The sequence below is a fragment of the Galleria mellonella genome, unplaced genomic scaffold (assembly GCF_026898425.1).
Source record: "Galleria mellonella isolate WM207_F2 unplaced genomic scaffold, CSIRO_AGI_GalMel_v1 utg270, whole genome shotgun sequence".
NCBI lineage: Eukaryota > Metazoa > Arthropoda > Insecta > Lepidoptera > Pyralidae > Galleria > Galleria mellonella.
This window is the reverse complement of record NW_026442062.1, coordinates 1,780,933-1,792,037: the sequence shown is the minus strand read 5'-3', so window position 1 is coordinate 1,792,037 and position 11,105 is coordinate 1,780,933. Positions and strand designations below refer to the sequence as shown.

At 30.2% G+C, this 11,105-nt stretch overlaps 1 protein-coding gene across 1 annotated transcript in view; it reads right to left on the bottom strand.

Moving 5' to 3' along the window:
• Positions 1-4,488: 4,488 nt before the first annotated feature.
• Positions 4,489-11,105, bottom strand: part of LOC113509136 (cholecystokinin receptor-like) — an 87,367-nt gene continuing 80,750 nt past the window's right edge. Inside the window, exon 12 of the mRNA XM_026892438.3 lies at positions 4,489-4,661. The gene's annotated coding sequence lies outside the window, so the exon portion shown is untranslated. The remainder of the gene's footprint in view (positions 4,662-11,105) is intronic.

Genomic DNA, 11,105 nt, shown 5'->3' with positions numbered 1-11,105 from the left:
GTTTTTACGCTGACGCAAACTTGCTGGGATTAATTTACAGAATTGCTAAAGACATCACGTTATGTACACATAGATAAGAAAATAATGCTTAACTGAGGACCTGTTTGAAGTTAGTCGAAAATAGTCTCGTTAGGTGATAGTAGATGTTATCAATCTAATGAGCTAACATCTAACGCGGGTTCATTAGGCGATAACATAGAGAGGTAATCAGACGTAAATTTATCTCGCTTTCAGCGGGTGTTACACCGATTTCGTTTGATATTTGTAAATATCTGACTCGACAGATATTGCTCTGTAAAAGATTTGTATATACTCGTAAAAAAGAAAAACATTTGATAAATGTAAAAATAAACGATTTTTCATTTATTACTTATTATTTGACGACTTATTAAACGAGAATTCTTCAGGTAAATTATTAAATCACAGCTCGGAATCTAGTATTAAGCGTTTGGCGCCCATTTTTATGCCTTTTTTTTAGCGGGGCGAGTAGTGTTGTCTTGCAATGATTTATTGTGATATTTCCACAATAATTATTAATTAAGTATATTTATTATTTCTAAAACTTACGATGACTCATTGTGAAGACAGGGTATACATGATAATTTTAAAAGGGAAATTACTTACTGTTGGTCATCATCTATTGGTTCATTAGTGGTATAGGACGTTTTATAATTTATAACTTTTTTCAGATATTCAGTTATTACCTTATTTTTGATTTTCCATAGAGAAAAATAGGCTTTTTATATATTCTGGATATTTTTTACAATTTTTCTACATTTTAAAATCTTTCTTGGACTTCAACGAATAATTTGAAAAGAAAAACGAATTTGTTTGGCAATTCTCGAGATTTGTGCTTAGCAACATATTTGGCGATTAATTGTTACGATAAGATAAAATATAGTTACAGCAAAAAATATTGACTGGAGTTATTGTAAAACTAATAACTACTAACTACAAACTGTTTATAAAAGTCATATTTTATTTTCATTGGCGAAAACATTTCCTAACACACACATATATATATATATATATATATATATATATGTGTGTGTGTGTGTGTTAGGAATAATAATATGTAGTAGCTTCTTATGATACAGGATGCATAAAAATTGTTTAGTAAAACTGAATATTTTCTCAAGGAAACATGAGTGTACTGACATAAAATTTAAAGGACTAATTTAACACTGTAATATATAATGTTAATTTATAGTTGTTTGCAACTTAGAATGGTAAACAAGCTGACGGCCCACCTTATGGAAAGTGGTAACCGTCGCCTATAGACATGAGCACCATGGACATAACAGAGTATACTGTTTCGTTCATGATACCCCCCATGCGTGATTCCTGAGGACTCAGGTGTTATTGCTCTGTACCCTGTAAATTCACTGCCTTATCACACCTTTCAAACCAAAACACAGCCATGCAAATACAACTGTTTCACGGTAGACACACGAATGGGACAGAGGTGCCTAAGCAAATGACTTTTGTACAAAGTCTATGTAATCTATGTTTTTCGTGATTATTCGTGGAGTAGACCAGTATACAATGAAGTACAGCAGTACTTCATTAGTTTTTTCCTACTTTTAAAACTACGGGTAAATAGCATCGGGGAAAAAGCTAGTAAAAAATAAAACAATTCATTAATAATTTTCCATTATTTATTACATCTATTGAACAGATTAACAATCATACATAGTGAACGGGAATTGTAGGACAGTTTACGTGAAAATGCATTTATTTGTTAATTTTGTTTTATTGTGGCAAATATTGCAGTATGTGTAATATTTATACATAGACTAGTCACAATGATTATAATTATAAAAAGTACTTAAAAAATACATTGCTAGCTAGGTGGTCGAAGACGATGTCCGGTTCGAAGGACCAAATATAGTAGTTACCTAACTACTATATTTGGTCCTTCGAACCGGTATTGTGAGAATATCTAATAATATTTATCACAAGTGAAATAATTTGCATACGTCTTCGTTCAAAGTACTTTATTGTCCGAAAAATAAAACCTTTTAGTACTATCTTTTATTTAGAGAAATTAGTGAAAAAGGAAAATATTTATTTATTTGATCGACGGGTTGAGCTTTACAGGAAATCATCAGTAGAACAACATATAGTTTACAATTATAATTTAAAAAATATTAATAAGATTAAAATACCATAGAACTACATAACAATAATAGAAATACAGACTGTGGTTATCCAACGAAACTCCAACAAGTTGGAGTTAAATATGTCTAATTGTGGATACTGGGTTAAAACATTATTAAACAAACAACATAAGTAGATCTTAGAGATATTGGACGACTTTATTTTAAAAATTTGATTAGATTTCAAGATGAATTTAATAGTTTTTTATGGATGTTAAGTTATATGGATTTATTAGTTAAAATCTTTGTAGTTTTAATGGTATGATAAAGGAAAAGAGAATTCTTACGGTTATAACTGATAATATTACAATCTCTTAGGTACACAGTCGTATATTTATACACTAGGCATACTTATATACTAGGTTAACATCTTCTTAATTATACTAATGTAGTTTGTGTCTGTTGAACCATTAATCTTTCGCAAATTGTTGCAAACGGTAAGTTAAGCTCTCCAAAACTGTTGTTGTCATATATCTTGTTTAAACAAACATTTTAGAGGGCAATTTGATACAATTTTAGATAATACTGTGTTAAATTATCTAATGTTAAATTATTGGGGGTAAGGGAGTGTTAGTAATGGGTTCTTACAGTAAATATGACACAATATACGTATCACGTAAAATTATAATTGGTTTTAAGTACATTGTGAGTATGAAATATTGAGTATGAAATATTGAGAATGAAATATTAAGTATAAATATTATTATCATTTTTGTTACTTATTCCTAATTGTTATACGTTAATGAACACAACAATAATAGGTAATATGATAACTAATTTATAACTAGAGCAAGAAATAAACAATTACTGTCTGTTTTCACTAACATCTATCAAATATAGTTTTATAATAATTGTTCTATATTTTTTTTACGAAGTCTTTCTTCCGTTTAAAAGTTTCCTCTTGTCAGTGCAACTAATTCATGCATCGTCTTCCAGCCAGCTCTATCCCAAGCCATATTATTGACCTCCCTATACGACGTGACACCTAGTGATTCCTTTATCTGTCCCATGTATGAGGTAACAAACATAAAAAAAAATACAATCAAACTGAGAACCACATTCTTTTTGAAGTCGGTTAAAAATGGTGTCGGTGTCTGCATATGTTCATGTCTTTGCTTATTTCTAAATATTTTTTTGATAATAAAGTTTAAATTACATGGAAACCTGTGGAGAGATCAGAAAAACAAAAATAATGTACTAATAAAATTTTTATACACGTGTAGAAATGTAATAAATTTTTAAATCAATTGCTATAAATAAAATTTTATTTATTTATTTGTTTTTGTATAAAATATAACTGTAGTTTAAATAGGTTACAACGTTAATATTAGATAATATTATTTTTTAAATGAGTACAGTATTTATGGTTTATGAACTGGGCTCTTAAAGGCCCCATGTAAAATCATGGGGAAATTAATATTTATACAAAGTAACTACAATTATATTATATATATATATATATATATATATATATATATATATATAATTTTTCAAACAAAAATAATAGGAATAAAATATCATACAAGTAAAATGGTTACATTAAGCTGTATCAAATAATATTTATTCCGTTTCTTTATATCCTCATCTCGGCCATTATCTGTCGATTGCTAAATATACGAGTAGGCCTCTTCATAGACTGTCATAAGGAACGGTTCTGAGCTACCTGCATCCACTGACTCCTGCAATGCATTTGAAATCGTCACTCCATCTAGTGTGGGTTGTCCTACATTACGCTTACCCATACGGCGTTTCTTCATATGTCTTTCAAAAGCCAAGGTAAGGTAGGTAGTATAAGGTAGGGTATTGCACCTTAATACCCCCCCCCCCCCCAACTACGGAAATGACAGAAGTGCTTATATGTATTTTGTTACAAATGTAGTAATGAGGCTGAGGTTCAATCATTATTAATAATATGATCGCATTAATTTGAAGTTGGGATAAAGAACAATTACATTTAATGGGAACATTTATTGTGGAACATATATGAAACCGCTGTCGTGAGAGGGGCAAATAAAAATGATAAATGAAAATTGTGAATACATTTCACTTCAGAGCGATAAGCTAACATGTTTATTAATTAAATCGAAATAGCTTCAATTTACCAGCACAATTTGTTCTTTACTAACTAATATCAGTATATTTACAAGTCCAATAGAAGCTCGTTGTAAAATCACAATATTTTAACGCCTTTAGCCAATTTGTTTATATATTTCACTCATGCTCGAATATCATTACACATATTTCACGTATCTGTCAGTATACATATATATATATATATATATATATATATATATATATATATATATATATATATATATATATATATATATATATATATATATATATGTATATATTTCACTCATCCATCATTATGTACATGTTACTGTCAATATATTTATTTCACTCATACAGTGGCTGTGTCGGTGTTAAACCTTTCGATCCGGTTCGCGCCCACGTTATCCGGTATAGGAACTGGCTTCCTTCTTCTCCTGTTTCGATGACCTGAAAAAAAAATTGCTCCCAAATAATGTACATTATAGATATTTATTATTTTCAACCGACTCCAAAAAAAAGATGGGCCATAATTCGGTTATATTTTTTTTTATATTTGTTACCTCAAAACTCCGTCAGTTGTAAACCGATTTGGAAAAATCTTTTTTTTTTATCTGAAAAGATATTCTTACAGATTGGTCTCAAAGAAATTTTATCAAAATCCGTTTAATACTTTAGTTTTTAAAACATAATAACTTGTTTGAAGTCGGTTTTTAAAATATAATTATTACATTTTATTTTATTATTACATCTGGAATTAACAGCTTATATCTAGAAATATTAAAATGTATTACTACCATATGGTACTGGCATAAAATGGACTACCGTCTCCTTTCCCTTGGGTGTCGTAAAAGGTGACTAAACGAAATTAATGGCTGAGAGATGGGTAGCAGCGTTACTTTTAAAACGTCAACAAAGGCTAACTGCGGTTACCAAACTGCCTGCCAAGCATGGTACCTACTAGTAAAACCCCTCAAAGGGGAGGAATATGTTCAACAGTGGATAATTAACAACTGATATATATTTATACCATACATTACAACAAATTGCAAATTTCCAATTTGTATACCAAACAAAGTTATGCAAAATTTTTTTGAGGCATAAATTTAGATATTTTGCAAGCAACTTGTAACCCGCTCTGCACCAAGCACTGGTATAAATTATACTTTCTTTTGACCTTTTGTAAACTCAAATTTCTGTACGTATTTACAATTCTGGTGCCATCGTTTTATTTTTGACAACTTTGTAGGTTGAAAGAAAGAAAGATTTTTATTCAAGCAAAACGTAAATTTTAGCATTTATGAATAGTCATTTTTTAATTAATAATATTCACTAGACCTTAATTTATTTTCATACTGAAATTCTGTCATTCATGTTTCATACACAGTTATGCAAATGTAGGAATAGCTTAATTAAAACAGGATAATTAGTTTATAAAGTTTATAATTAGTACAAGTATACGTCCTCCACCACGTATCGGAGCGAAAGGTATCGACTTTATCGCAGACTAGCGACTCGCCTCGGTTTCGCATGACAGAATGAATGGGGAGCGTAGGATCTGTATTTTTTTAAAATAAAATATAAATCATGTTACTCGCTGACTAAACTTTTTTTTACAACTTAGAATGGCAAACAAGCTGACGGCCCACCTGATGGAAACTGGTAACCGTCGCCTATAGATATGAGCAGTATCATGGACATAACAGAGTATACTGTTTCGCCCATGATACCCCCCATGCGTTGCCATTCCTGAGGACTCAGATGTTATTCCTCTGTACCCTGTAAATTCACGCCATATCCCACCCTTCAAACCGAAACATAGCCGTGCAAACACAACTACTTCACGGTAGAAACACGAATGAGACAGAGGTACCCAAGCAATCGACTTTTGTACAAAGTCTCCCTCTGGTAACTAGCTTTCTGTAGATAATGGAATTATTAAAATTGGTTAAGTATTATTCGATTCTATTCTTTATAAATTAAAATTCAATTCTTCTTTATACATAGAATAAAAATAAATGCTTATATTACTCGCTAACAATTAATATAACTTTCTATAGGTGAAAGAGTTTTAAAAATTGATTGAGCAGTTCTTGAGTTTATCCTTTATAAACAAACAAAGAAATATTTCCTTTTTTATAGCATTATTATAGAAGTATAGAAATAACTTTTTTCTAAAAAAAACATCATATTTTGTTAGTCTCAAATTTTGGGCGAGAACAGAAAGATTTTTTCAGATATCTATCATATTTTTACATTATGATTTTCAACAACACTATTAAACAACACTAAAAGTAGCCTATCAACCTAACAAGGTTAATGGTGAGGTGGGGATGGGGGGAAGGGATTATTAGTAATTGGAACTACCAGCCTCATTGCTAGTAATATACGCCGTTAGGTCGATCTCCCTGCGATCCTTCCTGGAAACCAGGTATATAGATCACAATGGGCTAATTGGCCTGCTATTTCATCCTTACCTATCATCCTTCACTGGTACCCCGTCAGCGTATACCGTTAGTGCAAGCGGGGTTACCATTCCATTATCATCCATTAAAAGAAACAAGACTGAAGTCCTCAAAAAGTAACCCAATTTTAGAAGGCTCTGTTCTTGGTGACAGTTTTATCAACAAGTTATTTTTACCCCATAAAAGTGATAACCAATGTGGTTTGAGTCGAATATTCTTCGTTTACAATATCAAATTACGAAGTGAGTGCTATATTTGTTTATTGTAATATTTGGGGCGCTTTGATTGGAAGGTCATTGAACTTTTCCTTTGATAATACGCAAATTTGCTTTTGCTCGTTGCCTAAAGGACTAAGGTTTCCTTTGTATACAGTTCCAATTTGTCATGTTTTATTAAGATATAATTAACTATTATTGGTTTATTAACTAACGAGACGAAGATTTTATATAAAAGTCGTATGCTTGGGCACTTCTGTCCTATTCACGTTTCTACCGTAAAGCAGTTGTGTTTGCATGGCTGTGTTTCGGTTTGAAGCGTGAGATATGATAGTGAATTTACGGGGTATAAAGGAATAACACCTGTCCTCAGGAATGGCAACGCTGGGCGAAACAGTAAACTTTGTTATGTCCATGGTACTGTTTATGTCTATAGGCGAAGGTTACTACTTTCCATTAGGTGAGCTGTAAGCTTGTTTGCTATTCTAAGTTATATATATATTCCTAGCTTATCTCATGAAGTTAGTTATTAAATCCCGTCTCTGATTCGAAATCGAGAACTTTTTTTTCAAATCGATTGAAAACCTTAAAAACTTTTGTAATCAAACAAAATCACATGCACTACACAATATACAATTTGCAAAATTCCTATACATTTACCATGTCATATCAAATATAGTTATATTATTCTGTAATTAAACAATTCCAGTATTTTGTACGTTGAGGGAAAATTATATACCAATATTAATATGGCTAATAGAATGGCTAATGTATAATAAATTAAATGGAAAGTCAGATATTTTCAGTTAGGTAATTAAATACAGGAACCTAGGGCCTTTTTCTACAATGTTTAACTAAGAAAAATGTTGCTGAAGTCCAAGGGTTCGTTGAGCTTTCGCGGAAAGGCTTTATGTTTTATAAGAGATGGAAATTAATACGATAATTTACGTAAAATATGAACCGAGGCAGAAGTATTCAGAGAATACTTTTGTCTCGGAAGCGGAGACATGACAACGCTACATTTGTTTACTCGTGGCAACGGCCGGTGTAATCTGATAGACTACCATGAAAAATATTCCGAAATTTCCGGTCCGAATGAAACACAAACTTGATGTTTAAATTACATACCAGAGGGAGACTTTGTACGAAAGTCGCTTGTTTGGACACCTATGTCCTATTCCTGTTTTAATTGTGAAGCAATTATATTTGCATGACTGTGTTTCGGTTTGAAGGGTGGGATATGTCAGTGAATTTACAGGGTACAGAGGGATAACACTTGAGTCCTCAGGGATGACAACGCATGGGGGATATCGTGGGCGAAACAGTACACTCGGTTATGTTCATGGTATTGTTCATGTCTATATGCGACGGTTACTACTTTCCATCAGGGCCATCAGCTTGTTTGCCATTCTAAGTTGCATAAAAAAAAACATAATACATTTAAAATTACATATTGTTTAAAAGTATTTAAAAACAATAAAATATCGTTTCTTTGAAATTTTATGATAGGATTTATGCCGAAAGAAATGTTAAGCTTCATTTATTGGGTTGAATTCGGCACGAAAACGAGTCCGAAAATTCGGTGTTTCATTTCATGGTAGACCCCCCTGGTCGACGTCGAGATAATTCCGGTACATTATCACAGCTTACCTAAATGATCGTGTTAATTCCCATCTCTTATAGAACACAAAACATTCAGCGTGAAACTCTAAAATTTAATACTCGAAAAGACCTATAAGAGAATCAAAATGAAGAATTAGTATTGTGTGTGTATTAGAGGAGTTTAAAGCGAAGTAAATGTACTTATGAAATATATTTTATACTTATAAGATAATGTTAAAAGATAAAGTTAAAATTGTAGAATATTGTAAAGAAATACATGCACATGATTACATTAAAAATGAAATAGAATTTGTTTATGTATCTTTTTTATATTATGAGTACAAAATAAAAATATAACAATTTAGGATTTGTTTCAGAAAGAAAGCAGTCTTCAATTTGGGGAAAATTTTAATTTAACAATTAAATTACTGAATCGATTTTGACAACATTTTTATAGTACTAATCTGAAAAAATATGCTGTCAGAAAAAATAAGAATTCAAATAAGTTTATAATAAATAAGGGAGTTATGAGGTAACAAACATAAAAAATACTTGTCTTACTTATATAATTATACTTGAAATACTTAAAATAATATATAATAAGAAGTGTTAAACAATCGCAGGAATGCCGTAAAGTTTTAATTTTGTTATTAACAGTTCAAATGTTTTAATAGAGATATGTTGAGCTCTTTTTATATTAATTAATATATATATATATATATATATATATATATATATATATATATATATATATATATATATATATATATATATAGCACTATATGGTAATATGAGCTTGCAGCATAAGATATGATCTCATTAGGAATAGCTTGGCTCGAAATGCACGTAGTGACTAAGTGGTAAATAATTGACTGTGATAATCACAAACTATTCGTGTGATGCCATTACTAATCACTATGCAGTATGGTAGTCTCTGTATTTTAAAATGATGAGTAATTCTTGTAGACACTATAAGATTGGGGGAAAGTAACCAGTTAAATTACTTTTTGAAGTATTCGTTCCATAGTGTCAAATTAACAGTAGAGATAATCTGAGCAAAAACAAAATTAAAATGTCCTTGTATGAATAGATGTATGCATATGTTTAAGTTAACAATATTCGAAACCCTGCAGTAGATTTAAAAAAAATTACGTTTTAAAAGTACTTGTAAATCTATTTGAATAAATATGTTTTATGTTTGAATTTGAATGTAACAGAAGCTATAGGAGTATGTAACATATGTGTATGTATGTTAGGGTAAAAGCTAGTGAGTGGTAAGTAATGGTATTTCTCAAAAAAAAAGGAAAAAGTTGCTTTAAGTAAAAATATTTATTTATTCATTAGTACAAATATGTGTACATGGTGGATTTAATGCTAAAATCATTCTCTCCCTGTCAACCATAGGGAAGTGTCAGAATACTCGAATGCGATACTACTAATTATTGATATACATACATACTAAAATGACATATATAAACGAATAAATAGATATACTCGTAAAAAAATACTTACACATATATAAAATATACTATATTATACACGAAATTGAGAATAATATAAAGTACTTACAGTTCGGATAAAGTAAAAAAGTGAGCATGAACGTTTTCTTTTAAAGACGGCAGTAATAAGACGGAAATATTCCCTTAGAAAAGTTCTTAAGAGAAAAGAAATTGCGATTTTGCAGATTCATTACTACATCCAGGAACAGTCGAAACACGAGAAGGTGGTACAAATTAAATTTATGTAGTTCATACTTTGTTTTAAATGTATAGATTATACGAATTTAATAAAACGGACGCAAGGAGAGAGGGTTTAATCACGAATTCGTGAAACTGACAAATTTTCTAAACGAACATGGGTCCGCGGTGAAAGTTACTGGGATTAATTAATAAAATTGCTGGATTTCAATCAATATACCTATTCATCACACATATAGTATATACATTTTACATTGACTCAATTAAAAGAGACATGTAAAAACAGGACCAACGTTTATTACACGCTAGCGACAAAGTCTTCCTCTGGCAAAGCTATAGTAAAATTCCTTATAATGAAAATTTTAAATGAATTACAGCATGGTTAATAGTTAATAAGATTTTATGAAGAATTCGTAGCAAAAATAATTTAATTCGAATAACGATAAACATATTTTATAGGAGACGAGAATTAACGCGATCATTTAGGTAAATTGTGATAATTTAACTGAATTATATATAATTAATAGTCTTAGATTATATACTATATACAGAGCATCGACCTCAAAAACGGATCAACTTTTTGTCAGTTATTTGTCAAATGCTGTATACATACACATAAAATGTATCTTGACGTATTATTTAATAAGTAAATTAAGTGTTAAAAATAACGCATTAAAAAGATGCAGAAATTATAAGACAAAATAAATATAGAAGTTATAAAGGAATCACTCGTAACTATTTATCACGCAAAATTGTATGAAAAAGTTGACCCGTTTTTTTTGAAGCATTTCTATAGAGACACTCTATCTATATAATCAAGTTAATAGTATAGTGACACAATTAGTGTAATGAGTGACAATAAGAGGGTAACAAAAAAATTTTTTTAATAGAAATTACAAAAAAAATTAATTATTG